At 43.0% G+C, this 27,898-nt stretch overlaps 1 pseudogene; it reads right to left on the minus strand.

The window, feature by feature from the left end:
• LOC120564287 lies at positions 1 to 27,894 on the minus strand (annotated as a pseudogene).
• Positions 27,895 to 27,898: the final 4 nt, after the last annotated feature.

Consider the following 27,898-nt stretch of genomic DNA (forward strand, 5'->3'; position numbering starts at 1 on the left):
CTACTGTCTCACGCAGTCCGCGCAGTAGGGCTGTGTGCAGCTCCCGCAAACGTATCTCTGGCAGCCACCGCACACTATGTGTGTCTTGCGGTCCTTTTTCTTTGGACAGAGCTGACACCTCTTTCGCTTGCTGGGCACTCTCGGCGCTCTCGGTTCTGCTTCCTCATCGTCGTCTTCCTTGTCATTTTCGTCATCCTCTTCGTCGTCGTTTTCATCCTCGTCCTCCTCCTCCTCGTCTCCTCGCTGGTCTTGTCGGGCTCGCCTGACACCAGTGCCTGACCTGGGCGCGCCTGACCTCGCCGCCACGGCTTTGACGAGCGCGGCAGACGCCTGCGTGCGAGGGAGACGCGAGGGTCTCTCGATGAGCGGAGTGACTAGCGCCCTGCCCAGCTGCTCGAGGAAAGCCCTGCGCCTGTTGAGCTTGCCGCGCAGCCACTCGGGTCTGAGCTCTCGCCAGAGCACAAAGGCGTTGTAGGCGGACATGTCGAGGATGTTGTGGAAGACGGCGAGGGGCCAGTGCGCCGTCTTCCTGCGGCAGATGTACGTGCCGATGAGCTTGTCCAGGTTGTCCACGACGCCCCTGGTGCTGTTGTAGTGCAGGATGATGTCGGGCTTGGCGGCCCTGGAGGCGCTGACCCGCGCGTCCCCCGTGTGCAACGTGCTCAGCAGCACCACGTTCCTGTTCTTCTTGGGCACGTAGGACACCAGAGTGACGGTGGCCGTGAAGGCAAACCTGGACGAGAAGACCGCGCGGCCCTTGGTGTCGAGCAAGGCGCGCGGCAGCTCGGGCTTTTTTTTGCGCATCGTGCCCACCACGGTGAGGGGCCTTTCGTGGAGGAGCCGCCGGGCCAGCTCGTAGGAGGTGAAAAAGTTGTCGCATGTGATGTTGCGCGGGCCCCGCAGGCCCTCGGTCAGGTCCATCACCACTCGGGCGCCCTGATTCCTCTCGGGCTCGCCGCTCACAGACTTGCCCATGTAGACCTGCATGTTCCACGCGTAGCTGGAGCCGGCGTCGCTGGCCACCCATGACTTGAGTCCGTACTTGGCGGGCTTGCTGGGCATGTACTGGCGGAAGGAGCATCGACCTTGGTGGACGTGACGGACAACGAGGAGAACGATGAGCGTGGGAGGAGAAGAGTGACGATGGAAAAGTTACAAAAACATACAAAACACACACACACACCGCGAAAGGGAACCAGCTGCTCGTCCACGGTCACGTCGGGGCCCGGGTTGTAGAGGCGAGGCAGCCGCCGCACCCAGACTTCTCGTATGGCCGCCAGTTTGTCCGAGGCTCATCTGGCGCCTCTCGTCTCGCGGTCGTCGAATCGCAGCACTCGCGAGAGCGCGTGGAATCGCTTGAGCGACATTGTGCCGCGGAAAATGGCCCTGCCGCTCTCCTCGTGCCACAGGCTCTCCAGGGCCTCGTTTCGGGACCTGTACACGCCGGCGAGGAGCAGCAGCCCAAGGTAGCCGCGCAGCTCCGTGACGTCCGTCATTTTCCAGTCGTTGCCGCATTTCCTCAGGCCCTCGAGGTTCGTGGTGGTCACCACGATCTCTAGTATGCGCCGCGTGACCAACAGGTCGAACGTGGAGAGTATGTCGCGGACGCGTGTTACTCGTGTGGGTCCCGGGTTCTCTGGAGCGTTAGCGCGTCTGTGGTCTTGTTCTTGTTCTTGTTCTTGTTCTTGGTCTTGTTCTCCTTCTCCTTCATGTGCTGTGCCACGGAAATGAGGTCGAGGGCGACTGGGATGATACGTCATCGAGGACCATTCGATTTCGCCGTTTCTCGACACAACCTTTCGCTCTCCTCCTCGTCCTGCTCATCCTGCCCGTTGTCTTGGCCCTCTTCTTCTTCTTCTTGTTCTTCTTCTGCTTGTTCTGCTTCTTCTTCTGCTTCTGCTTCTGCTTCTTCTGCTTCTTCTGCTTCTTCTGCTTCTGCTTCTTCTTCTGCTTCTTCTTCTTCTGCTTCTCCCCTTTTCCGTACACCCTCTTGGGCTGCTGCAGCTATGTCTGCTCCTCGTTCTTGTCCTTGTTCTTGTCCTTGTTCTTGTCCTCGTTCGTCTCGGTTTACGGCGGCGGCGTAGTCCTCTTCTCCGCGGCAGTCATGCTCTCCGTCGGCTGCGTCGTGTATGTCTCTGTCGTCTTCTGACGCACACCCGCCGGATGACCATTCGTCTTCCTTGTCAGAGTCGCGGTAGCGGAGAAATACCACGGTATAACGTATGGGTCTCAGAGACCCGAAGGCTAGGGCCGCGGTAGCGGAGAAATACCACGGAATAACGTATGGGTCACAGAGACCCGAAGGCCAGGGCCGCGGTATTGGAGAAATACCACGGAATAACGTATGGGTCTCAGAGATCCGAAGGCCAGGGCCGCGGTATTGGAGAAATGCCACGGAATAACGTATGGGTCACAGAGACCCGAAGGCCAGGGCCGCGGTATTGGAGAAATACCACGGAATAACGTATGGGTCTCAGAGATCCGAAGGCTAGGGCCACTGTATTGGGGAAATACCACGGAATAACGTATGGGTCACAGAGACCCGAAGGCCAGCGCCGTGGTAGCAGGGAAATACCATGGAATAACGTATGGGTCTCAGAGACCCGAAGGCCAGGGCCGCTGTATTGGAGAAATACCACGGAATAACCTATGGGTCACAGAGACCCGAAGGCCAGGGCCGCGGTATTGGAGAAATACCATGGAATAACGTATGGGTCTCAGAGACCCGAAGGCCAGAGCCGTGGTAGCAGGGAAATACCATGGAATAACGTATGGGTCTCAGAGACCCGAAGGCCAGGGCCGCTGTATTGGAGAAATACCAGGGAGTAACGTACGGGTCACAGAGACCCGAAGGCCGCCGCGGTATTGGAGAAATACCACGGAATAACGTATGGGTCTCAGAGACCCGAAGGCCAGGGCCGCTGTATTGGAGAAATACCACGGAATAACGTATGAGAGACCCGAAGGCCAGAGCCGTGGTAGCAGGGAAATACCACGGAATAACGTATGGGTCACAGAGACCCGAAGGCCAGCGCCGTGGTAGCAGGGAAATACCACGGAATAACGTATGGGTCTCAGAGACCCGAAGGCCAGGGCCGCTGTATTGGAGAAATACCACGGAATAACGTATGGGTCTCAGAGACCCGAAGGCCAGGGCCGCTGTATTGGAGAAATACCACGGATTAACGTATGGGTCACAGAGACCGGCGCGGCCAGGGCCGCGGTATTGGAAATACCACGGAATAACGTATGGGTCTCAGAGACCCGAAGGCCAGGGCCGCTGTATTGGAGAAATACCACGGAATAACGTATGGGTCTCAGAGACCCGAAGGCCAGGGCCGCTGTATTGGAGAAATACCACGGAATAACGTATGGGTCTCAGAGACCCGAAGGCCAGGGCCGCTGTATTGGAGAAATACCACGGAATAACCTATGGGTCACAGAGAACCGAAGGCCAGGGCCGCTGTATTGGAGAAATACCACGGATTAACGTATGGGTCACAGAGACCCGAAGGCCAGGGCCGCGGTATTGGAGAAATACCACGGAATAACGTATGGGTCACAGAGACCCGAAGGCTAGGGCCGCTGTAGCAGGGAAATACCACGGAATAACGTATGGGTCACAGAGACCCGAAGGCTAAGGCCGCGGTAGCGGAGAAATACCACGGAATAACGTATGGGTCTCAGAGACCTGAAGGCCAGAGTCGCGGTAGCAGGGAAATACCACGGAATAACGTATGGGTCACAGAGACCCAAGGCCAGCGCCGCGGTAGCAGGGAAGTACCACTGAACACTGGCCAGGGTCACAGAGACCCGAAGCGCAACGCCAGGCCAATACAAAAAGTCAAATGAACTGAACGGGTCCCTGTGACCCAAAGGACAACACAAGGGTTAAACAACTTTTTCACAAAAACTGTAAAAGATATCAAACTGAAAAGCCATAGCCTGATAGCTGAATATTTTGTGAATTTTGGCGTCTGTAGGTGAAAGTATGAAGGAGCTGAAAATTTTGGGAGCGGAAGAAGATTTTAAGGAGTTGAAGGCTGCTCTCATTCACTTCAATGATAAAAAAAAGTGTTAAAAAGCTTAAAAATTTAAAAAAGTATAAATAGTAGAAAAAAAGTTGAAGAAGTCCCATCGTTAGCTGAAAGAGCTGAACATTTGAAAAGTTGAATGGTTTAAATAGCTGAAAGTATGCAGAAGTTACGCTGAGCCAAAAAACGTACGGAAGAGGGATTAATAACTAGAAAATGCATTTCCTGCAGAAAATGCGTGGGAATGCTGAACAGCTGAATTGCTAAAGCTAAACTGGATGAATAGCTGAAATCCGTGAGAAGAAGTTGAAGTAGTGAGAGTAGTTGAAAAAGTGGAAATCATTTTAATAAATATAAACTTCATTAAAAAGTTAGCAGTTGATGCAGAAATATGCAGAAATATGAAACAAATTGTATGAAAAATCTTAAAGGTCAACCGCATTGCACTGCACTGCTGAAACATCTGGAAAGTTTTCAGAGATGGAAGCTAAACTGCATTACCTAAAGGAAGAGTTAAAATACATTGTTAGAAAAGCTTGAAGCTGAACTGTAATACTATCAAAGATGAAAGTTGAAATGAATTGCCTGAAAAGGCAGAAAGAAGAAATACTTTATCAGACATATACACTGCATAGAACGAAAAAGCATCAATCTAGCTGAGATGAGATGTGAAATATATTGCGTGAAAAGAATGGGGCCGAATAAGTGGAAATAGAGGAAAGAGAGAAGGAGAGAAGGGAGAAGAGAGGATAAAAGGACTGAAGAGAAGGAGAGAAGATGAAAAATGCTGTGAGAAACAGATAAAAATGCAGAAAGCTGTATAGACCTTTTTCACAGCAGAGATGTTAACATGTCATAGCAGAAAAAGCACAAGTATTCAAAACCATTAGTGATGGATGCATTCCACTTAGGAGAGACCCTGGTATTAAACCATTAATGATGGCTGCATTCCACTTAGGAGAGGCCCTGGTATTAAACCATTAATGATGGCTGCATTCCACTTAGGAGAGACCCTGGTATTAAACCATTAATATTGGCTGCATTCCACTTAGGAGAGGCCCTGGTATTAAACCATTAATGATGGCTGTATTCCACTTAGGAGAGACCCTGGTATTAAACCATTACTGATGGCTGCATTCCACTTAGGAGAGACCCTGGTATTAAACCATTACTGATGGCTGCATTCCACTTAGGAGAGGTCCTGGTATTAAACCATTACTGAGGGCTACATTCCACTTAGGAGAGGTCCTGGTATTAAACCATTACTGATGGCTGCATTCCACTTAGGAGAGACCCTGGTATTAAACCAATAATGATGGCTGCATTCCACTTAGGAGAGACCCTGATATTAAACCATTACTGATGGCTGCATTCCAGTTAGGAGAGGCCCTGGTATTAAACCATTACTGATGGCTGCATTCCACTTAGGAGAGACCCTGGTATTGGGCATGCTGACTCACTGAAATATCTCACTGGGACACTTGATGGAATTGAGCCATCGTTAAGGTTATCATTGTGAGCTGTGCTTTTCCTACTATGACAAGTCAACATGTCTGCTGTGATAAAGGTCCATTCAAGTGGACTGTCTGTGAAAGGGTTGTCATGGCTTCTAAGTACCTGTGACCGTGTTTATAAACATGCTTTGATGTCTGTGATGAGATCTCTTTGAAGTGTCATCAGTGTGTCTGTGTGTGTGTTTGTGTGTGGCTATGTGTGTGTGTGTGTGTGACTGCGTGTGTGTGTGTCTGTGTCTGTGTGTGTGTCTGTGAGTTTGCGTGTGTGTGTGTGACTTTGTCTGTGTTTGAGTGTGGGTCTGTGTGTGTTTGTGTGTGTGTGTGTGTTTGTGTGTGTATGTGTGTGTGGCTATGTGCGTGTATGTGTGTCTGTGTGTGTTTCTGTGTGTCCGCGTCTGTGTGTGTGTGTCTGTGTGTGTGTGTGTCTGTGTGTGTTTGTGTGTGTATGTGTGTGTGTTTTTGTGTGTCTGTGTGTGTGCGTGTGTTTGTGTGTATGTGTATGTGTGTCTGTGTATGTGTGGCTATGTGTGTATGTGTGTCTGAATAAATGTGTGTGTGCTTGTGTGTGTGTATGCGTGTGTTTGTGTGTATACGTGTGTGTCTCTGTGTGTGTGCATGTGCAATTGTGCGCGGGTCTGTGTGTGAGTGTGCAATTGTGTGCGATTGTGTGCGTGTGTGTGTGCGTGTTTGTGTCTGTGTGTGTGTGTGTTTCCAGCGTACGTGTGTATACGTGTGTGTTTGTGTGTGTGTTTGTTCAAGAAGAAAAAAGAGAAAAAGAGATATGAGGAAAAAGGAAATAGACCACTTTCATTCAAAGCAATTTCCAATTGCTACATATGTCAGAGGTAAAAACTCCCCATAAGCAGGATTTGAACACCTGATTTCCTACACCAAAGTCATATGTCTTATCGATTACACTACAGCTACTCATGACATGCATGGTGTTCCTTCATCTATTTAATTATCTCACCTGTTGAATCATGAACATTGTAGACCAGCTAGCGTGAGAGCTGTTGAGGATGCCTTCAAAGAACCCTTAATAAATCCAAAACAGTACACGCTATCCATAGAGTGACTTCACCGTGTGAAACAGGAAGCCTTTGTGAACGTCTCCATCTAAAATTCATGTGGCTAAACTTAAAAATGTGGGCATAGCAGCGATTTCAAAAAGTGGTTCGTTCTGCATTTTGCTTGGAAATGTGAACAATGTTATACAGGAGAGTCAATGGAGGGAAGAATGAAACTCTTGTCATTTGGAAGCTGACTGCGCCAAAAGTAAAAGGCGTTTCACAAAACCGAATATATTTTCTGAAACTAGACAAAAATACCTACGTATTGATGTATAAATTGTGTATGACAAGTAGATATTGTGGGCGTGAGAGCAGTTTACAGACAAGGAACTAAGATAATTTTTTCGAAGCTTCACCCTCTAGCTATGACATCATCCACTCTAAGCAGCGCAATACACACTCTGTTTAATCGATAAAATTTCCTGAAATGATCACTAAACTTAAACAGCTTTGTCACAAAAACTGTAAAAGATATCAAACTGAAAAGCCATAGCCTGATAGCTGAATATTTTGTGAACATTGTAAAGGTTGTTTGGCGTCTGTAGGTGAAAGTATGAAGGAGCTGAAAATTTTGGGAGCGGAAGAAGATTTGAAGGATTTGAAGCAAGCTCTCATTGACTTCAATGTTAAAAAAAGTGTTAAAAAGCTTAACATTTTAAAAAGTATAAATAGTAGAAAAAACGTTGAAGAAGTCCCATCATTAGCTGAAAGAGCTGAACATTTGAAAAGTTGAATGGTTTAAATAGGTAAAAGTATGCAGAAGTTATAGAGAGCCAAAAAACGTACGGAATAATAAAACGAAGAATAAATAAAGAACAGGATAACAATAGGTGGAAGGCTGTAAAACAGCATTCCCCCAAAAATAAAGAAAATGGCCGACACGAACAACAATAGTTGGAATGCTGTAGAACAGCATTCCCACTAAAAATAAAGAAAATGGCCGACACGAACAACAATAGTTGGAATGCTGTAGAACAGCATTCCCACTAATAAAGAAAATGGCCGACAGGAACAACAATAATTGGAATGCTGTAGAACAGCATTCCCACTAATGAACTAGAAAATGCATTTCCTGCAGAAAATGCGTGGGAATGCTGAATAGCTGAATTGCTAAAACTAACTGGATGAATAGCTGAAATCCGTAAGAAGTTGAAGTAGTGAGAGTAGTAGAAAAAGTGGAAATCGTTTTAATAAGTATGAATTTCCTTACAAAGTTAAAAGTTGACGCTAAACTGAATTGTTGGCTTTAAAAGTTGAAAAATCACAAAATATGTAGAACATTGTGAGGTCTGAGTATATGTTCTAACTGATAATGACTCACATATTGTCACCTTCCTAAAATAATTGCCTATGTCATTTTTTCAGGTTTTTCAGAAAACACAAAAAATAAAACTGCCTAAGTCACATGCTTGACATAGGTAATTATACTAAAGGTGTAGAATCACATGACCTGTTCAACTGAGGATGTAGGCAATTTTACCAGAGATGGCCAGCACCATGAGGAGATGATTTAGGCAACAAAATCATTTTTATTAAAAGACATTTTTTCAGGTTTTTCGGAAAACACAAAAAATAAAACTGCCTAAGTCACATGCTTGACATCAGCAATTTTACTAAAGGTGTAGAATCACATGACCTGTTCAACTGAGGATTTAGGAAATTTTACCAGAGGTGGCCAGCACCATGAGGAGATGATTTAGGCAACAAAATCATTTTTGTTAAAAAATGACATTGGCAATTATTTTAGGAAGGTGACGATATGCAGAAATATGAAACAAATTGTATGAAAAATCTTAAAACACAAATGCATTGCACCGCACTGCTGAAACATCTGGAAAATTGTCAGAGATGGAAGCTAAACGGCATTACCTTAAAAAGGTAAGAGCTGAAATACACTGAGAGCGAGCTCTCAAATAAAGCCTCAGAATAGCAAAATGATAAATGCTATCAGTCAAATGACGTCATCCTGAGTACCACAAGGCCTTTGTGAACGTATCGGTATAAAATTTATGTTGATAAACTTAAAAATATGGGCATATCAGTGATTTAAAAAAGTGGTTCGCTGTGGGTTTTGCTGGGAATTGTGGAGCATTTTTAATATGGGAGCCAATGGAGGAAGATTGCAAACTCTTGTCATTTGGAAGCTTGCTGAGCCAAAAGTATAAGATGTATCACAAAACTGAGCAGATTGGTTGAAACTAGACAAAACTGCCTATGTTATGATGTATAAATTGTGTATGACAAGTAGAAAATGTGGGTGTTAGAGCAATTTATAGAGAAGGGACAAAGATATTTTTTTAAGGCTCTGTGCTCTAGCTATGATGTCATCCACTCTAAGCAGCGCAATACACACTCTGTTTAATCGATAAAATTTCCTAAAATGATCACTAAACTTAAACAGCTTTTTCACAAAAACTGTAAAGGATATCAACCTGAAAAGCCATAGCCTGATAGCTGAATATAGAAAAAAAGTTGAAGAAGTCCCATCATTAGCTGAAAGAGCTGAACATTTGAAAAGTGGAATGGTTTAAATAGTTGAAAGTATGCAGAAGTTACGCTGAGCCAAAAAACGTACGGAATAATAAAACGAAGAATAAATAAAGAACAGAATAACAATAGGTGGAATGCTGTACAACAGCATTCCCCCAATAAATAAAGAACAGAATAACAATAGGTGGAATGCTGTTGAACAGCATTCCCGCAACTAGAAAATGCATTTCCTGCAGAAAATGCGTGGGAATGCTGAATAGCTGAATTGCTAAAGCTAGCTGGATGAATAGCTCAAATCCGTAAGAAGAAGTTCAAATAGTGAGAATAATAGAAAAAGTGGAAATCGTTAAAAAGTTCAAAGTTGACGCTAAACTGAATTGTTGGCTTTAAAAGTTGAAAAATGACAAAATATGTAGAACATTGTGAGGTCTTTAGCTGAAGCTGATGAATAGTTGAAAAAGTGGAAATTGGTTCAACAAGTATGAATTTCATTGAAAAGTTGAAGAACACTAATAAAATATAATATAATATAATATATAATAAAATAATTTCTTGAAATACATTTGTAGAAAAGTGGGAAGCTAAACTGTAAAACTGTCAAAAGTGGCAGTTTCAATACATTGACTAAAAAGACTTATTATCAGCTATATCCATTGCATAGAACAAACAAGAGAGAAAGAGAGGGATAGAGAGAGACAGAGAGGAAGAGAGGAAAGGAGAGAGACAGGGAAAGAAACAGAGAGAGAGAGAGAGAGAGAGGGGGAGGGAGGGAGAGACAGGGAGGGAAAAGGAGGGATGGAGAGAGAAGGAGAGAGAGATAGAGAGAGAGAAAGAGAGGGACAGGGAGAGAGAGAGGGGGATGAGAGAGAGGGGGGAGAGAGAGAAGGGGAAAAAAAAAAAAAAAAAAAAAAAAAAAAAAAAAAAAAAAAAAAAAAAAAAAAAAAAAAAAAAAAAAAAAAAAAAAAAAAAAAAAAAAAAAAAAAAAAAAAAAAAAAAAAAAAAAAAAAAAAAAAAAAAAAAAAAAAAAAAAAAAAAAAAAAAAAAAAAAAAAAAAAAAAAAAAAAAAAAAAAAAAAAAAAAAAAAAAAAAAAAAAAAAAAAAAAAAAAAAAAAAAAAAAAAAAAAAAAAAAAAAAAAAAAAAAAAAAAAAAAAAAAAAAAAAAAAAAAAAAAAAAGAGAAGAAAGAAAGAAAGAAAAAAAAAAAAAAAAAAAAAAAAAAAAAAAAAAAAAAAAAGGGGAAAAAAAAAACAACAACAGAGCAGAACAAGAGAATAGAACAGAGAAGACAGACTAAAGTTCATATTCCTGCCTGTAGTATCTGGGTGTGTCTGTTGTCATGGTAACGACTGGCCAGTGAATGTGTGTAAACATCCTTTGATGTGTAATCAGTTAACGAGCAACACCTGCTGAAACTCTCAGCTGGGCCAAACTGAAGATGTTGAGAGACACTGAGCAAGCTCTCAAATAAAGGCTCAAACTGCCAAAACGATAAATGCTATCAGTCAAATGACGTCATCCTGAGCACCACAAGGCCTTTGTGAACATATCGTTATAAAATTTATGTTGATAAACTTAGAAATGTGGGCATATCAGCAATTTAAAAAAGTGGTTCGCTGTGCCTTTCTCTGGGAAATATAAAGGATTTTTAACATGAGCAACATGACATCATGACTTTGCGTAAATATATACGCCACTTTCATAAAGCCAAATGGCGTGTTATTTTACGCCATTTTCAGCTATCCACGTGTATAATACACGCTGGAAACAGCTGATGTCAACAGACCCACCACGTGGCCTCGCCACGTTGTGCGTTATGGTTTTAATAGCTGAAAGTATGCAGAAGTTACGCAGAGCCAAAAAACGTATGGAATAAAATTAAGAAAAATAAAGAACAGAATAACAAAATAATAAAGAAAATGGCCGACACGAACAACAATAGTTGGAATGCTGTAGAACAGCATTCCCACTAACTAGAAAATGCATTTCCTGCAGAAAATGCGTGGGAATGCTGAATAGCTGAATTGCTAAAGCTAAACTGGGTAAATAGCTTAAAAAAAGTTGAAGTGAGAATAATTGAAAAAGTTGAAATCGTTTTAATAAGTATGAATTTCATTAAATAGTTAAAAGCTGACGCTAAACTGAACCGTTGGCTTTAAAAGTTGAATATGACTAAAAATGTAGAACATTGTGAGGTCTGAGTATATTTTCTAACTGATTATGACTAACAAATGCAGAAATATGAAACAAATTGTATGAAAAATCATAAAGCTCAAATGCATTGCACTGCACTGCTGAAACATCTGGAACATTTTCAGAGTTGGAAGCTAAACTGCATTACCTAAAGGAAGAGCTAAAATACATTGTTAGAAAAGCTTGAAGCCGAACTGTAATACTGTCAAAGATGAAAGTTGAAATGAATTGCCTGAAAAGGCTGAAAGAAGAAATACTTTGTATTATTATCAGACATATACACTGCATAGAACGAAAAAGCATCAATCTAGCTGAGATGAGATGTGAAATATATTAGGTGAAAAGAATGGGGCTGAACAAGAAGAGAGGAAAGAGAGAAGGAGAGAAATAGAGAAGAAAGAAGAGCATGAGAGAAGAGAGGAGGTGAGAGAAGAGAGGAGAGATGAGAGAAAGAGAATATAGAGAGAAGGAGAGAGAGGAGAAGAAAAGACCAGAGGACAGAGACCATAACAGACAGACAGAGACCAGGACAGACAGAGAGAGACCAAGACAGACAGACAGACCAGAGGACAGAGAACAGACAGACAGACAGACCAGAGGACAGAGACTAAACAGACAGACAGAGACCAGGACAGAGACCAGAGACCAGGACAGAGATCAGGACAGAGACCAGAGGACAGAGACCAGACAGACAGACAGACAGACAGAGACCAGAGGACAGAGACCAGACAGACAGAGACCAGAGGACAGAGTCCAGACAGACTGACAGAGACCAGGACAGAGACCAGAGGACAGAGGCCAGAGACCAGGACAGAGACCAGACAGCCAGACTGAGACCAGACAGACAGACAGAGACCAGGACAGAGGACAGAGGACAGAGACCAGAGGACAGAGACCAGACAGACAGACAGAGACCAGGACAGAGACCAGAGGACAGAGACCAGACAGACAGACAGACAGAGACCAGAGGACAGAGACCAGAGGACAGAGACCAGAGGACAGAGACCAGGACAGACAGACAGACAGACAGACCAGAACAAGAGAATAGAACAGAGAAGACAGAGAGACAGAAGTGGAAGGCCAAAGCTATAGACTACTGTTCATATTACTGCCTGTAGTATCTGTGTGTGTCTGTGAAAGTGTTGTCATGGTAACAAATGGCCAGTTAATGTTGGTAAACATGCTTTGAAGTTTAATCAGTTGATGAACAACACCTGCTCAAACTGTCAGCTGGGCCACAGGCAGCTCAGAGACACTGAGAGCAAGCTCTCAAATAAAGGCTCAGACTGCCTAAACGATAACTGCTATCAGTCAAATGACGTCATCCTGAGCACCACAAGGCCTTTGTGAACATATCGGTATAAAACTTATGTTGATAAACTTAGAAATGTGGGCATATTAGCAATTTATAAAAGTGGTTCGTTCTGCTCTTCGCCGGAAAATATAGAGGACGTTTATCATTACAGCCAATGGAGTGAAATTTGGACATCTTGTCATTTGGAAGCTCAACCAGCCAAAAGTAAACAGTGTATCACAGGGAAGAAAAGCGGGAAGCTAAACCGTAATACTGTCAAAAGTGGAAGTTTCAATCTAAACTTATCACTTATAAACAAACAAAAAAAGAGAGGGGAAAGGAAGAGAGGAAAGGAGAGAGAGAGAGAGGGGGATGAGAGAGAGGGAAGACAAAGAGAGAAAGCGAAGGAGAGAGAGAGAGAGGGAAAAGAGAGAGGGATAAAGAGAGAGATAGGATAGAGAGGGAGAGAGAGAGGCAAAGGGAAAGAAAGAGACAGTGAGAGAGGGAAATAGAATGATAGAGAAAGAAAGAGAGAGAGAGGGGGGAGGGAGGGATGGAGAGAGAAAAAAGAGAGAGAGACAGGGAGAGAGAGAGAGAAACAAAGAGATAGAGAGGGGGAGAGAGAAAACAGACAGACAGACAGACCAGAACAAGAGAATAGAACAGAGAAGACAGACTAAAGTTCATATTCCTGCCTGTGGTATCTGGGTGTGTGTCTGTTATCATGGTAACGACTGGCCAGTGAATGTTTGTAAACATCCTTTGATGTGTCATCAGTTAACGAGCAACACCTGCTGAAACTCTCAGCTGGGTCACATGCAGATCAGAGACACTGAGAGCGAGCTCTCAAATAAAGCCTCAGACTGGCAAAACTATAACTGCTATCAGTCAAATGACGTCATCCTGAGCACCACAAGGCCTTTGTGAACGTATCGGTATACAATTTATGTTGATAAACTTAGAAATGTGGGCATATCAGCGATTTAAAAAAGTGGTTCGCTGTGCCTTTCACTGGGAAATATGAAGGACTTTTAACATGAGAGCGGATGGAGAAATATTTTCAACTCTCGTCATTTGGAAGCTCGCTGAGCCAAAAGTATGAGACGTATCGCATAACTGAGCACATTGTCTGAAACCCGACAAAAGTACCTACGTTTTGATGTATAAATTGTGTATCACAAGTAGATATTGTGGGCGTGAGAGCAGTTTATAGACAAGGAACTAAGATAATTTTTTCGAAGCTTCACCCTCTAGCTATGACATCATCCACTCTAGCAAGCGCAATACACACTCTGTTTAATCGATAAAAAATCCTGAAATGATCACTAAACTTAAACAGCTTTTTCACAAAAACTGTAAAAGATATCAAACTGAAAAGCCATAGCCTGATAGCTGAATATTTTGTGAACATTTGAAAGTTTGTTTGGCGTCTGTAGGTGAAAGTATGAAGGAGCTGAAACTTTTGGGAGCGGAAGAAGATTTTAAGGAGTTCAAGTCTGCTCTCATTCACTTCAATGTTAAAAAAAAGTGTTAAAAAGCTGAACAGCATTCCCACTAATAAAGAACAGGATAACAATAGTTGGAATGCTGTAGAACAGCATTCCCACTAATTAGATCATGTCTGTCACTTAGCATACACAAGGAAGCTCTTTGTCTCAAGGCAGGAAGAAACCTTTTGTCTATCCGTCTTGGAGCCAACCCCTGCTGTTGTGCAGCTGCTGTAGCTTGAAAAGAATTGACACCCACATGGTGGGATTTTGTGACCGGAAGTAACCTCAGGACATATGGATTTGGAAGTGACGTCTTCTTTTGGGCGACGACGGACCAATGGGAATGGTTTTAATCCACGGGGGGAAAAGGAACCATCCACATGTCCAGGAGAATATAGTGAACAAGCAGAGGGTGGTTAAGGACTGGTTAATGTGAATCCACAAGGGAGAAGCATCTTTTCAGAACTTGTTTTTCTCATGTCATTTCATTATTAAATATTTTTGTTTAAATCTTCATTGGACCCAAGCCACACCTTTCTCAAAAATTCAAAAAATACGCAACATGCCACAGGTGATGCTGCTTGCTCTTTCTGCAGCTAACCAAGCAAGTAATCAACCCTTTGGAGGTCATCACTGAGTTTTAACTCATCAGCCAGGTTATCCCCAAGCAGATCCTGGAATTGCTCATGATGAAGGGCAGAGACACAGACAGACAGACAGAAAGAAAGATTGGCAACAGAGAGTTGGACAGATAATACACAAAGGCAAGCACACAGAGCACAGACACACACACACACACACAAACAGATAAATGAAGGCTAATAGGTACAAAACAGATCAGGAGAGGTTAAAAAGACATACGGCTCTTAAAAGTGCCTTTGAGTTGTTTCGTTTTTAGAAAAACAAAAATGGTTGGTTTTTGGATAATGATGGTGAAATTTGCAGGACCTGTTGAGAGAAGAGTAGAACAGAATTAAGAACCAACAATTCTGAGCTAATGTACCATAGGTAAATGAAAATATATTGCTACCGGAGATTATACATTTTCCTATTGTATTTTTATAATTGACAACAAAGTTATAATTTTATTTGAAAGGATATGTAAGGATATGGCATCAATGGCATAATCGTCAACATTCACAAAAGACTTTCATCTTCATGGCAACTGTCATGTCAGTTCTATGCACACCCCTTCAAAATCGAATCAAAATTGTATGCTTCTGTAGCTAGCCAGCGCCCTGTAGCTGGTGCGGGCCAACATACTGTAGCTTCTGCTAGCATTCCCCCAGCAGACCCCGAGCAGCTGGGCGAGTGGGTGACTGTCCGAAAGAAGCGTAGCACTAGCTCTAAGCTAGCTCTAAGCTAAGCGTCTCAGGCGAGGCCCGAGTCGCAGGGAGCGGCGTCCGCCGGTAACCCTGACGCGCGCAGAGGCACGAGGGCCCATCCATCGCTGCTCGCAGCTTTAATTGTTTCTTTCTTTCTTTTTCCCGTCAAATTAATTGGCTTTTTGAGGGGCTTAACATATTCAAAAACTCACCAAATTTGGCAGTCGCATCAAGTCTGGTGAAAATTTACGTATTTTAAGGGTTTCGCGAATAGCCGCTCATAAATGGCTCGCTAGCGCCCCCTAGAAAGTTAAAAAAAATTGAGCCCCTGCAGTGCGTTTAACGTAGATTCACGAAACTTGGTACACATATGTCACATGTCAAGATGTATAAAAAACTTCATAGAGCCATACCCTAAACCAAACAGGAAGTCCGCCATTTTGAATTGAAAGTTCGCGATTTTGGCCATTTCCACATGTCGTACTTTAACGAACTCCTCCTAGAGATTTCATCCGATCAACTTCAAACTCGGTCTGTGCCATCTTAAGATGTTAAAGATGAAAAGTTGTTTAAAGAAAAACTTTTCGTCATAGGGCGTGGCCGTGGCGGGGCGGCCATTTTGTGCGTTTCACCGCAGAAAGAGGAAGTGGGTGTAACTTGAGTGTACATTGTCCAACTGGCTCGAATTCATAAGAGTCCAACCCTGAGGACAAATAAAGGCCGATATTTAATTAAAATCATAGCGCCCCCTAGTGGCAACAGGAAGTAGGCCTAAAAGTCAAGGTGCTATACTTTAACGAACTCCTCCTAGTGATTTCATCCGATGGACTTCAAACTTGGTCTGTACCATCCCAACACCTTAACGATGAAAAGTTATTGAAAGAAAAACTTTTCGTCAGATGGTGTGGGCGTGGCGTGGCGGCCATTTTGAGTGTTTAGCGATGAACAAAGAAGTTGTTGTAACTTGAGTGTACGTTGTCGTATCTCACTGAAATTTCTCATGATTGACAAGGGTCCAGGCCTGAGGACACCTACAGGCCAAAATTGAATTTTGGTCATAGCGTCCCCTGCTGGCAACATGAAATGCGCCTTATATGACAAACATCATCTGATTTGCATGAAACTCAGAATGTGTGGTCTACATGTGATACTGAGCCGCCCCCTATAATATGACCACGCCCACTTACTCAGGCCACGCCCCCTTTCACAACATTTGAACCGTTTAAGGTATACCCTTGTGTGAGGTGTCATTGAACTCAGCACAGACTTCCTTTTTAATTGGTGATGGTTTGACCCGCCCCCTAAGCTTAAGCCACGCCCCCTTTCATAACATTTGAACCATTTAAGGTTGACCTTTGTGTGAGGTATCAATGAACTCAGCAGAGAGTTCCTTTTTAATTGGTGTTGGTTTGGCCCGCCCCCACATGCTTTAGCCACGCCCCCTTTTATAACTAATGACCCGTTTGATGTAGACCCTTGTGTGAGATATCATTGAACTCAGCAGAGACGTCCTTATTCATTGGTAATGGTTTGGCCCACCCCCTATACTTTAGCCACGCCCCCTTTTATAACTAATGACCCGTTTGATGTAGACCCTTGTGTGAGATATCATTGAACTCAGCAGATATGTCCTTATTCATTGGTAATGGTTTGGCCGGCCCCCTATGCTTTAGCCACGCCCCCTTTCACAGCTGATGAACCGTATGATGTAGAGTCTTGTGTGAGGTATCATGGTATCATTGAACTCGGCAAGGAATTCCCTTTTCATTGGTGATGATTTGTGGTGTCTGAGTGCCGAGCGAATGAACGGTCGCAAGGAGCGGTGACTACCAGTAACCCCGACGCGCGGAGAGGCGCGAGGGCCCGTCCATCGCTGCTCGCAGCTTTAATTAGAATTTGGTTTTCATATCCTGGGGTGCAATGTCCCCAGGTGGCGTTGTTGGTCCCTAAGTTTCCTCCCCTTAGTTGTCTTTAGTTTCCCCTCTCAGTATTTATATGTATTAAAATATTCCACTCCTTGCCACATGTTCATAAGGCCACTCACTGTTTTAACCACACCCTCAACCTTGTGCTGTCATATGGCATCGAAATTGAAGATGTAATAGTATTTCCGCATAATCCGCGAAATCAGACCATTTCTTAATAACTTTATTACCCGACTATTCGAAATTGGATAAAAGCTTCTACACTAGATGGCTATCTGACAATGCTATAGTTTAATTTAAAAAAGATATTCCAACAGCATTTAACTCAATGTCGTGCCTTAATATAACAGAGGACCTTTATGTTAACTTTAGTCCCTCCCAAATTGATCATTTTGTAGATGGTGCTACAGCCTGCCTACGGACGACTTTAGACTCTGTTGCTCCCCTCAAAAAGATGATGAAGAAAAGGAAACTAGCACCTGGGTATAACTCCCAAACTCTCAAACAAATCTTGCAAAAACTTGAAAGTAAATGGCGTTCCACCAAACTGGAAGAGTGTTGTTTAGATTGGCATGACAGTTTGAAAACCTATAGGAAGGCCCTCAGAAATGCCAGATCAGACTATTATTCATCATTAATAGAAGAAAAGATCAACCCAAAACAGTCATAGCTCTACTGAGCCATCTATTCCTTCAGCTCTTAGTAGTGATGACTTCATGAGCTTCTTTAATGATAAAATTATAAAAGTTGGAGATAAAATTCATCACCTTTTGCCCTCAACTTCTAATGGTTAACCTTTAAACGCAGGACTGTTAGAAAGTACGGCAAGATCTGACATATACTTAGACTGCTTTTTCCCTATAAACCTTCAACAACTACTGTTAAAGGTCTCTTCAGCTAAGCCATCTACCTGTCTTTTAGACCCCATCCCAACGAGGCTACTTAAAGAAGCGCTACCCGTGGTTAACACTTAATTACTAGATATGATCAATATGTCTTTATTAACAGGTTATGTACTGCAGTCATTTAAAGTAGCTGTGATAAAACCTCTTCTGAAAAAACCCACCCTCGATCCTGAGGTCTTAGCCAACTATAGACCTATATCTAATCTAATCTATCTCCCCTTCCTCTCCAAAATCTTGAGAAGGTAGTCGCCAATCAGTTATGTGATTTTCAAAAATTGCTTATTTGAGGACTTTCAGTCAGGATTTAGAATGCATCATAGCACAGAGACAGCACTGGTGAAAATTACTAACGGCCTAACTGCTTCAGACAAAGGACTTGTCTCCGTACTTGTCTTACTAGATCTTAAAGATATAAAAACATGTATGACCTACAATTTCCTGATGTTAAACTCAGACAAAACCGAAGTGATTGTGAAACACCTCCGAAACTCATTATCCAAAAATATAGTTACTCTGGATGGTATTGCCCTGGCCTCCAGCACTACTGTCAGAAATCTAGGAGTTATTTTTGATCAGGATATATCATTTAACACTTACCTCAAGAACAGCCTTTTTTCACCTTCGTAACATTGCCAAAATTAGGAACATCCTATCTCAAAACGATGCTGAAAAACTAGTCCATGCATTCATTACTTCCAGGCTGGACTATTGTAATTCCTTACTCTCAGGATGCTCAAATAAAACCCTTAAGACTCTCCAGCTGATCCAGAATTCTGCAGCGCGTGTTATGACAAGAACTAAGAAAATAGATCATATTTCTCCTGTATTAGCTTCTCTGCATTGGCTTCCTGTAAAATCCAGGATTGAATTTAAAATCCTTCTCCTGACCTACAAAGCTCTAAATGGTCAAGCACCATCATATCTAGAAGAGCTCTTAGTACCTTATTGTCCAACTAGAGAACTGCGCTCCCAGAATGCAGCGCTACTTGTGGTTCCTTCTCTTAAAATAGAATGGGAGCCAGAGCCAGAGCCAGAGCCAGAGCCAGAGCCAGAGCCTTCCGCTCTCAGGCTCCTCTCCTGTCTCCTCTCCAGCTGCCAGTCTGGGTCCGGGGGGGCAGACACCGTCACCACATTTAAGAGTAAACTTAAAACTCTCCTCTTCGATAAAGCTTATAGTTAGGGAGTGAGGAGTTGCAGCGTCCGCCTAACTAACGCGCACCTGCTCATTGTCATAGTCGTCAGATTCATCTACCCATTCATCAGTGCCCTACTATGCCGTGAACTACAATTTCTAGTCACTGATCCATTATCTTTATTGTGACTATTATTGCCACTGTTCATCACACCCCCAACCGGGACCGTCAGACACCGCCTACCAAGAGCCTGGGTCTGTCTGTGGTTTCTTCCTGAGAGGGAGTTTTTCCTCGCCACTGTTGCACTGAATGCTTGCTCTTGGGGTAATTACTGGAATTGTTGAGTCTTTGTAAATTATGAGTGTGGTCTAGACCTACTCTTGTTATGAATTGATACTATAAATAAAATTGAAATTGAATTGAACCTCTTCAAATAGAAATACACCGAAAAAAAGTTGAACTTCAAAGACAGCCTTATTCATTCTGTAACATTACTAGCTAACAGCAGCTAACAAACTAAAGTAACTCTACTTTTTTTTTTAAGATCAAATTTTTATTGTTTTTTATATTTTTGAACATACAGAACAGAAACACAATTGAACAAGAACAACAACCCTCTCCCACCCTCCACCCTCTGCGGTCTCGAGGAAATAAACAAAAACAAACAGGAATCACACGTGGCCTAGTCGCTTTCCTCTAATTCATCCACACATCCACACTCTGAGGGCCCATAGCTGAAAAGCTCTGTGGTACACTTTAAGGTTGGGGAAGGCCAGGCCTCCCGTGTTTGTGGTACATTGCAGGGTAGAGTATTTTAGCCTAGGTTGTTAATTATTCCAAATATACTGCCGAATTGCGGTATCAAGTTTCTTCCAGAAATTTATCGGTGGGGGTAAGGGGATCACTGTACTTAAAAATTTCACACGAGGAACTATGTTCATTTTAACGACAGCAATCCTGGACGTAGTGATGCCGGCAGCGCAGACCAATTGGCCAGATCCCTTTGAATACTACTTAATATAGTTTCATAGTTGTCCTGGACAACTCACTGTGTATGGTTATACCCAAATATGTAATTTTGCTTTGGGTTGGTATTGTAACATTACTGGCTGAAGCCACATGCCTGTTATTCAATAAAAGAAGATTAGATTTATTCCAGTTAATTTTATAGCCGGAGATTGAGCCAAATTCGTTGAAGATCTTAAGAATTTTTGGAATAGAGTCCTCAAGATCAGAAATGTACAACAAAATATTGTCCACAAATAATGATATTGAGCTGCTATTGGATTTAATCTGGACATTACATATTTTATTTTGCCTTATGGCTTGGGCTAACGGTTCAAGAAAGATTGCAAACAGCATGGGGGAGAGCGGGCATCCCTGTTGTGAGCCCCACTTGATGGGAAATGGCTGAGAGTGCAAGCCATTGGTTGAGACAATGGCCGTGGGATTTGCATATAAAGTACGTACCATGTCAATGAATTTGGCCCCCAAAACAAGCTTGCCATTACTTGCCACAAGGAGTTCCACTCTAGGCGGTCGAAAGCCTTTTGATGAAGTCCACTGATAAAACTGCTGCCGTTGTTGGGAGGTTTTTGGCTTCTTCTATTACATGAAATAATCTGTGTATATTTTCTGCAGTGTGACGCTTGGGTATAAAACCTTCGTCGGGGTGGACTAGCTTCTCAATAAAGCGCTCTAAGCGGAGAGCCAGGACTTCGGAATTAAGCTTAATATCAGTCCCGATGAGGCTGATGGGCCTGTAATTTGAACAATCCGTAGGATCTTTTCCCTTCTTTGGCATAACGAAGATCAGCACAGTATTGGTTTGTTGGTGGAAAGAACCCCTCCTCTAGGCTGTAGTTAAAACTTGTAAAATGGTAGGTCCTAATATGTCAAAATACTGTAGAAGAAGCTCTGATGGAATTCCATCCAACCCTGGTATTTTCCCTTTTTTAACTGTTTTTAATGCAAATTTAAGTTCCTCTAACGTTATAGGTCGACCCAGTTCTTCTGCCTCCTCTGGGTCAAGAAGAGGCAGATTGTGCTCTTTTAGGAACTCCTGGCACTGTGTCGGATCTGAGTTGCAGAAGACTCCTACAACTTTGAGTAAAAGGATTGAAAAGTGACGCTGATATCCTTAGGATTTGTTGAGATACTTCGGTGCTGTTGATAGTAGCTCTGGATTCACTTTGTTTTAATTACAGAGCTAGCAATTTGCTTGGTTTACAGCCGTTAAAATAGTAATTTTGCCTCACTCTGTGCATTGTGAACTCAGCTCTCATTCTTAGCAAATCATTTATCTCTGCTCAATTGATGCCTAGAAGAGTATGTGTAGATTTAGAAAAACAAGTCTTAAGAGATTGCTCTAATGATTTACAGCGTTCTTCCAACTCCGCAATCTTTGCCTCTCTTTTTCTCTTCAAGTTGACCGCGAAAGAGGATGTGAAATCCCTTATAAACCCTTTAGTTGCTTGCCATGTATATGTGGGATCAGGAACTGAGTCGGTATTAACTGATATAAATTCAGCCAGACATGGAACTGCTGCAGCGCGCCTTCCCTGGTCTGTGCAGCTTCAGTGCAGGTGGATTATTTTCTGAAATATAGTGAATTCATTCTTGTAATAGCCTATTGTATTATCACTTAATTTTTCTCAAAATATTACGACTCCTCCAAACCTCAGAGAACACAGATGAGATATATTTTGAATGTGCACAAAGTTTTGAACATGAGCTGAAATCTTGCTCAAACACATCTAAAATATTACAGTCCAGGGGTTTATTAATGTCGTCACTAGATGAGACAGCAATCTCAAAGTATTTATTTTGTAGACGATTTACATCTCTGAATGAAAATCTCTTTTGTATGAAAAAAAAGCTCAGCCATATTCAAAATTTACATGCATACATGTCTTAAGTCCCCTACCGTAATTTGCTAAAAAAAAATGTAGTAAAGGGTAGTTCCGAGCAAGGTGTGACAAAAACATAAAAAATAAAATAAATCCCATAACTCTCTGAGACCACAGACCCCCTCCCCTATTTGTAAGATGCGTGACCACATCAAACGCAGTTTGCGTAAAACTCAAAACTATACCTCCTGTCTTAAGTCACAGGTCAATTGAAACAGGTATAGTGAATTCTTATGTTAAACAAGAACAATATTATAAACACCTTCAAACTATTTCTGGACTAAGCTATGTGAAAAACAGACCAATCTAGTTGGAGCAATAAACAGATTATGAGCTGAACAGACCTTATTCCTCATGTTCTTTCAGTCTACCTTAAATGTCAACAAACATAGACTGACCAGCCAGCATTTATCAAGCACCTTCAGTCTAGTTGAGTGTCCCTTTAAAGCTCGGCTTCAAAACTTACATACAGTATCCTTAGGATTACCAGCCTTTATTTATCATGTATTTTCAGTCTGGTTAAGTGTCCCTTTAAAGCTTAGTTACGAAACTTACATTGCGCATCCTCAGGATTCACCATGTTCCCTTTTTTCAGTCCGATTAAGTGTCCTCAAAAATATAGATTATAGACTGAGTAGCCAGCATCATAATTTCTTACAGTCTAATTAGATGTCCCTTCAATGGTTGGTTCGAGTGTCGGAGCTCAGTCTATTGCAACCATTGTGGTGGTGGTCACGTGCTTCTCCAAGACGATGGATTTTACAGGTGCTTTAAAATACAGTAGAGCGAACAGTAGTGATTAGGGGCATCGTCTGTGCCCCTTCCATTAATATAGGCAAGTTAGTATGGGTCCAAGAGATGCTGCACCTCACTCCTTAGATTTCCTACCATTATAGGGTTCAAATTATTTCATCACTATTGATGTCAGAACTAAGGGTCTGTAGTCATTATTATGCTGTGGGCAGGGTGTTTTAGGAACAGGAATGACAACAGATGTATTCCAAATAGTAGGGATGGAACATGAATCGACATAGAGCTGGAATATAAGGCTCCAAGCTGGAGTCACTCAGCTCATCTGAAAATATTTTAAGAATAAAAGGTAAAATACCATCAGGTCCACTGGTCTTTTTACTATTCAGCTTTATAAAAACTGTTTATTTGGTTTATGGCTTTGTTCTGCCCAAAGATGTTTTTGTTAAAAAGATACACTAAGTTGCCTGTTTAAATATGCTTTTATTGTTAAGTATACAAAGTACTGTTGAGCTTTTATTCTGAAACAAAACCTAGAGGGGAAACAGGAAACAGGCCGTAGAATTAAGAGACCTATCAACAGTGGGGTGGCATGGCTGCATTCGCTTAGTGCCTGAAGTTGAATCCAGAGCAATCCTCTGTGTGTACCCCTCAGAAAGCAATGGCTGTAAGCATTTATTTTCCTTTACATGTTAACACATTATATATTGATTGTTCTTTTATGGAAATGTATCTAAGTTTGTACAATTTAAATGCTATAATGTGCTGTAGCCTGCAAAGTTAATGTTGTGTGTAGTTTTTAATAGTTTTTAATTAGTGTAATTTACAGTACTTACTTTACCTTACACTTAACATACTTACCTGTTGTTTGGCTGACAATGTCTTTAGTTATCTTTTTTATCTTCTTTTACACCAATTCAGCTCATCATGACTTACTTGTCTAGAAGTCAATGAAGGAGCATGCACGCTCTCTTCCTGACTCTTTTGAAAAGGAGTTTGGCTGGCTGTTTATTTATGTTAACACTTGGAAGCAAACATAAAGAGAACAGTACAGTAAAAAGCCGTACTATCCGAAGGATTCATTCACCACAACTATGGAGGCCAATGCAGAAGAAAAAAATGAAAAAGTGTTGTCAGTGTCCAGTTAACAGTACATTTTCCTCCAAATCTTCAGTAGCCAGCGCTGCTGCCAAAGCCCGGGCCAAGACTGAAGCTGCCTGCACCAGGGCCATTTTCATGCCAAAATGCCAAATTGGATTTGGAAAAGGCAACCGTCGAAGCGGACCTAGAAGCACTAGAACTTGAAAAAGCCGGCAGCAGCGTCTCAACACAGACAATCAGACAGCGAACAGAGGCCTACCTGGAAAATCAGGCTCAGTTCAGTTCCACACCTATCCAATCACTCTTAGCCAAACCATCTGCTCTCTCTGTTAAAAAGACAAAGCAGGAAGATTCAAGCCTAGTCTTCCACCATGATGTCTCGCCCACAATGCCAAGTAATACACAGCAGCGTGAGCATTTACCTGTGAAAAAGCAGCAGCCACACATGCCCCAGCACCCTAGCTCACACCCTCACCCCACACATAAGGCCAATCAGGAGCAGGGTACCATTCCATACAGATTGTTTTCCTAGGAATAGCACTCAGAATTCTGGAATTACTCCAGCCGCCCCATGATAGACTTTGCTAAGTATCTGGCGCGAAGAGAATTGGTAACCACTGTCGACCGGTGTGGCAGTTCGCTGAGGCGTTGCGTCACTCGCTGTGGCCGAGCCAACCCCTTTTTATTGCCTTCCCCTCAGCAAACCCCTGGTCCTACTGTGCCCTCTTTTGCCGTACGGACGAACGCCAGTTGCCCGTCAGCGGGGCGGATGTTTTGACCTATACTAAAAAAGGAGTTGATTTTGACGCTTCCCTGATGTTTATAGAGACACACACGCCCTCCGTCTAAGGAGAAGCCCTCGCCCGGATCAGGGAACCCGAAGGCGAGACAAGAGGTTAGATACACACTACACCAGACGTCCCCAAAAACACGGGCTCTTATTATAGGGAAATGCACTCCCACTAGGAGATAACAGGAGGTCTGCGTGTCCAAGTCGATCCCCGCCGGGAGGCAACTCTCCACGGGCGGTTAAAGAGGAGTCGCTAACCCCCGTAAGGGGGGAAACCCCACCCGCTTGACATTGGGCGGTACGATCCCAGAGAAAATAAAGAACTGGCAAAGATTGGCTCCCCTAGTCTAAAATCAGACTCAGGTGATTTTTATTAATTTGTGACAAAAGCAGAAATTAAAAGCAAGTGGTCCTTTACAAAATAAAACTAAAACTAAGAATAAAGATAAATCCTCCGCTCTAACAGAGGTATTTAAGGCTGCTTCTCTTTTCCTCCTGGCTCTGCTTCTCCCACACTCATAAGAGTGCAGGTAATCTCCTCTTCGTGTCGAAGAGGGTAAATAAATCTTCCCCAAAACGCAGCGAAGAGAGCGTCTGGGTGAACTAAGAGAGAAGAGAACTTTTTGGCCTCTGTATAACAGAGGTATTCGAAGCCGCTTCTCAGAGATAGTCTTTTTTTCTTTTTCTTTTCCTCCCTTACACTCAGCGAGCGCAAGGGAACCCCTCTCCGGCTGGGAGAGTGATAATGAATCTTCCCCAAAACACAGAAAGTGCAAGGGTAGATGGAGAAGGCTTCATGGTATCCCGATGCCACGTAAAGCACTCGGTAAAAGAGCCCGAAGGAAGCCCAAAAGGGACCCAAAAGGGACCCAAAAGGGACCCAAAAGGGTAAAAGGGGCCGCTACTCGGCAAAAACACTCATATTTATACACAAAAAACATTTTACTCTTCTCAAAGTTATCAAAAGGGACGTACTATATGTACTTCCATATCCTTGTAAGGTAATGTAGGAAACACTTTACAAATTACGTTACAGTAATGAACTTCATGAACTCTAAAGCTCGTGTGCTGTGTATGGCCACACACGTGCCTTCAAGACGCACACACACACAGCTGCATGCACCCATCAAGGCCGCAGCTCCTGCCTGTGCCCTTCTTATCTCTCTAGGTGCTTTCCTACACCTTACAGCTTCTCAAAGAAAGCTCTTTCTGCCCTAAAATGCAAAAACAGATCTGTATGTAAGCAAAAGACAGATTTATATTTGAGCAAAAACAGATTAATATATAAACAAGATATATGTTATTTTTTTGGGGTTTCAACACACACTCTAAGCAATGATATAGTTTGCTTTTCAAAACACATCTATCTAAGTGATTATATGGTTATCTTGTTAATACTGACAACGCTATATATGTTGTAAAGCAAGAAACGACATGGATTCTGCTATTTCTTTGTTTTTGAGTTTTCATCTGGCCTCGTGGACAACACCACAGAGCTTTGTAAATTTGATGATCAGCCCGAAAAGTACAGAGCGTGGCAGTCCTCTCAAATGCCATTGAGGGCATAGAGCTGACAGCCAGATAAGAGTTAGGTTTATTATTAAAATGGTTAGGGAAAGAATCAGCTGAACATGTTAAAAGAATTAGAGCTGCCCATGTCACTGACCCTCAAGCCCCACTTCAGTTGTCCTGGAGAAGACTCCAAGAGTGCTATGCCAACCCTGAAGTTATAGAGAGCGCTCTCTTTAAGCGATTGGACAATTTTCCTTATCTCACTATCAAAGAAAACGTCAAACTAAGAGAACTTGGTGATCTACTCATGGAATTACTCGTAGCTAAAGAGGATGGGTACAAACCTGGGCTTACATACCTTGATACACCACGGGGCATTAATCCCATTGTTGAGAAGTTGCCACCAAACCTACAAGAGAAGTGGCTCACTTTTGGTTCAAACTATAAAGAACACTACAAGGTTTGTTTTCCCCCATTCTCTTTGTTGATTTTGTCTGCTGTCAGGCAAAGGCAAGAAACGATCCTAGTTTTGCCTTGACACAGCGCAACCGCACGCATCACCACAATGAAAAGCCCACGGCAAAGCATGATGGTGTTAATACTGCTATATCTGTCCATTAAGACGGACGTGTCAACAACAGCAGATTCAAGTGGAACACACAGAGAAGGGATGGACAAGAGAAATAGCAGTGAGCCAGCCAAATATTGTCCACTTCATAACAAACATCATCCTTTGGAGAAATGTAGAGGCTTCAGGATGAAGCCATTGACAGAACGCAATAACTCCCCATTACGACGTGCGAGTAAGGATACTTTCGGGGGCCCATCTGTCCCGGGCCGCCGTGACGCGGGGGAGGGCCGGGGGCCGCGCGCCTCAGGCCTCCAGGGGACGAGCGACGCCCGCCCTAGCGTTTTTTCAAAGTGTTCCCAAATGTCCTGTTTTCCGACCAGTACCGATTTTGGCCACCAGGTGGCGCACATTTTTTCTCCCCACGGGACAATAGGGAACACTTTGGCCAAAAGGGAACACTTTGGCCAAAAGGGAACACTTTGGCCAAAAGGGAACATATGCTCATCCGAAGCGTCCGGAATGTTCCCAATTGTCCCTCGGCCAAATGGGAACACTTTAAGGACAAAAGGGAACACTTCTGGGAAGTGCAAAAAGCAAAATGGGAACACTTATGACATTTGGGAAGGACAATCAGGAGCACTTTTTCCATTTGGGAAGGACAATCGGGAGGACAATTGCTCTATTGAAACGCATGCCAAATATCCGCAGAGCCCCCCTATGGAGGCTAAACATCCCAAATGGCAAAAGTGTTCCAAAAATTACCTTGCCCATCAGGGAGCGACAGGGGGGGGTGGGCGGCAAGAGTCCGTGGGCCTCTGAGGTCTCCTTTCCTGGCAACTTCACATGCACTAGCCCCCTGGACTACCAGGGAAGCATCGGGAGGTGTTTCCATCACT

This window comes from Perca fluviatilis, chromosome 8 (assembly GCF_010015445.1).
Source record: "Perca fluviatilis chromosome 8, GENO_Pfluv_1.0, whole genome shotgun sequence".
NCBI classification, from domain to species: domain Eukaryota; kingdom Metazoa; phylum Chordata; class Actinopteri; order Perciformes; family Percidae; genus Perca; species Perca fluviatilis.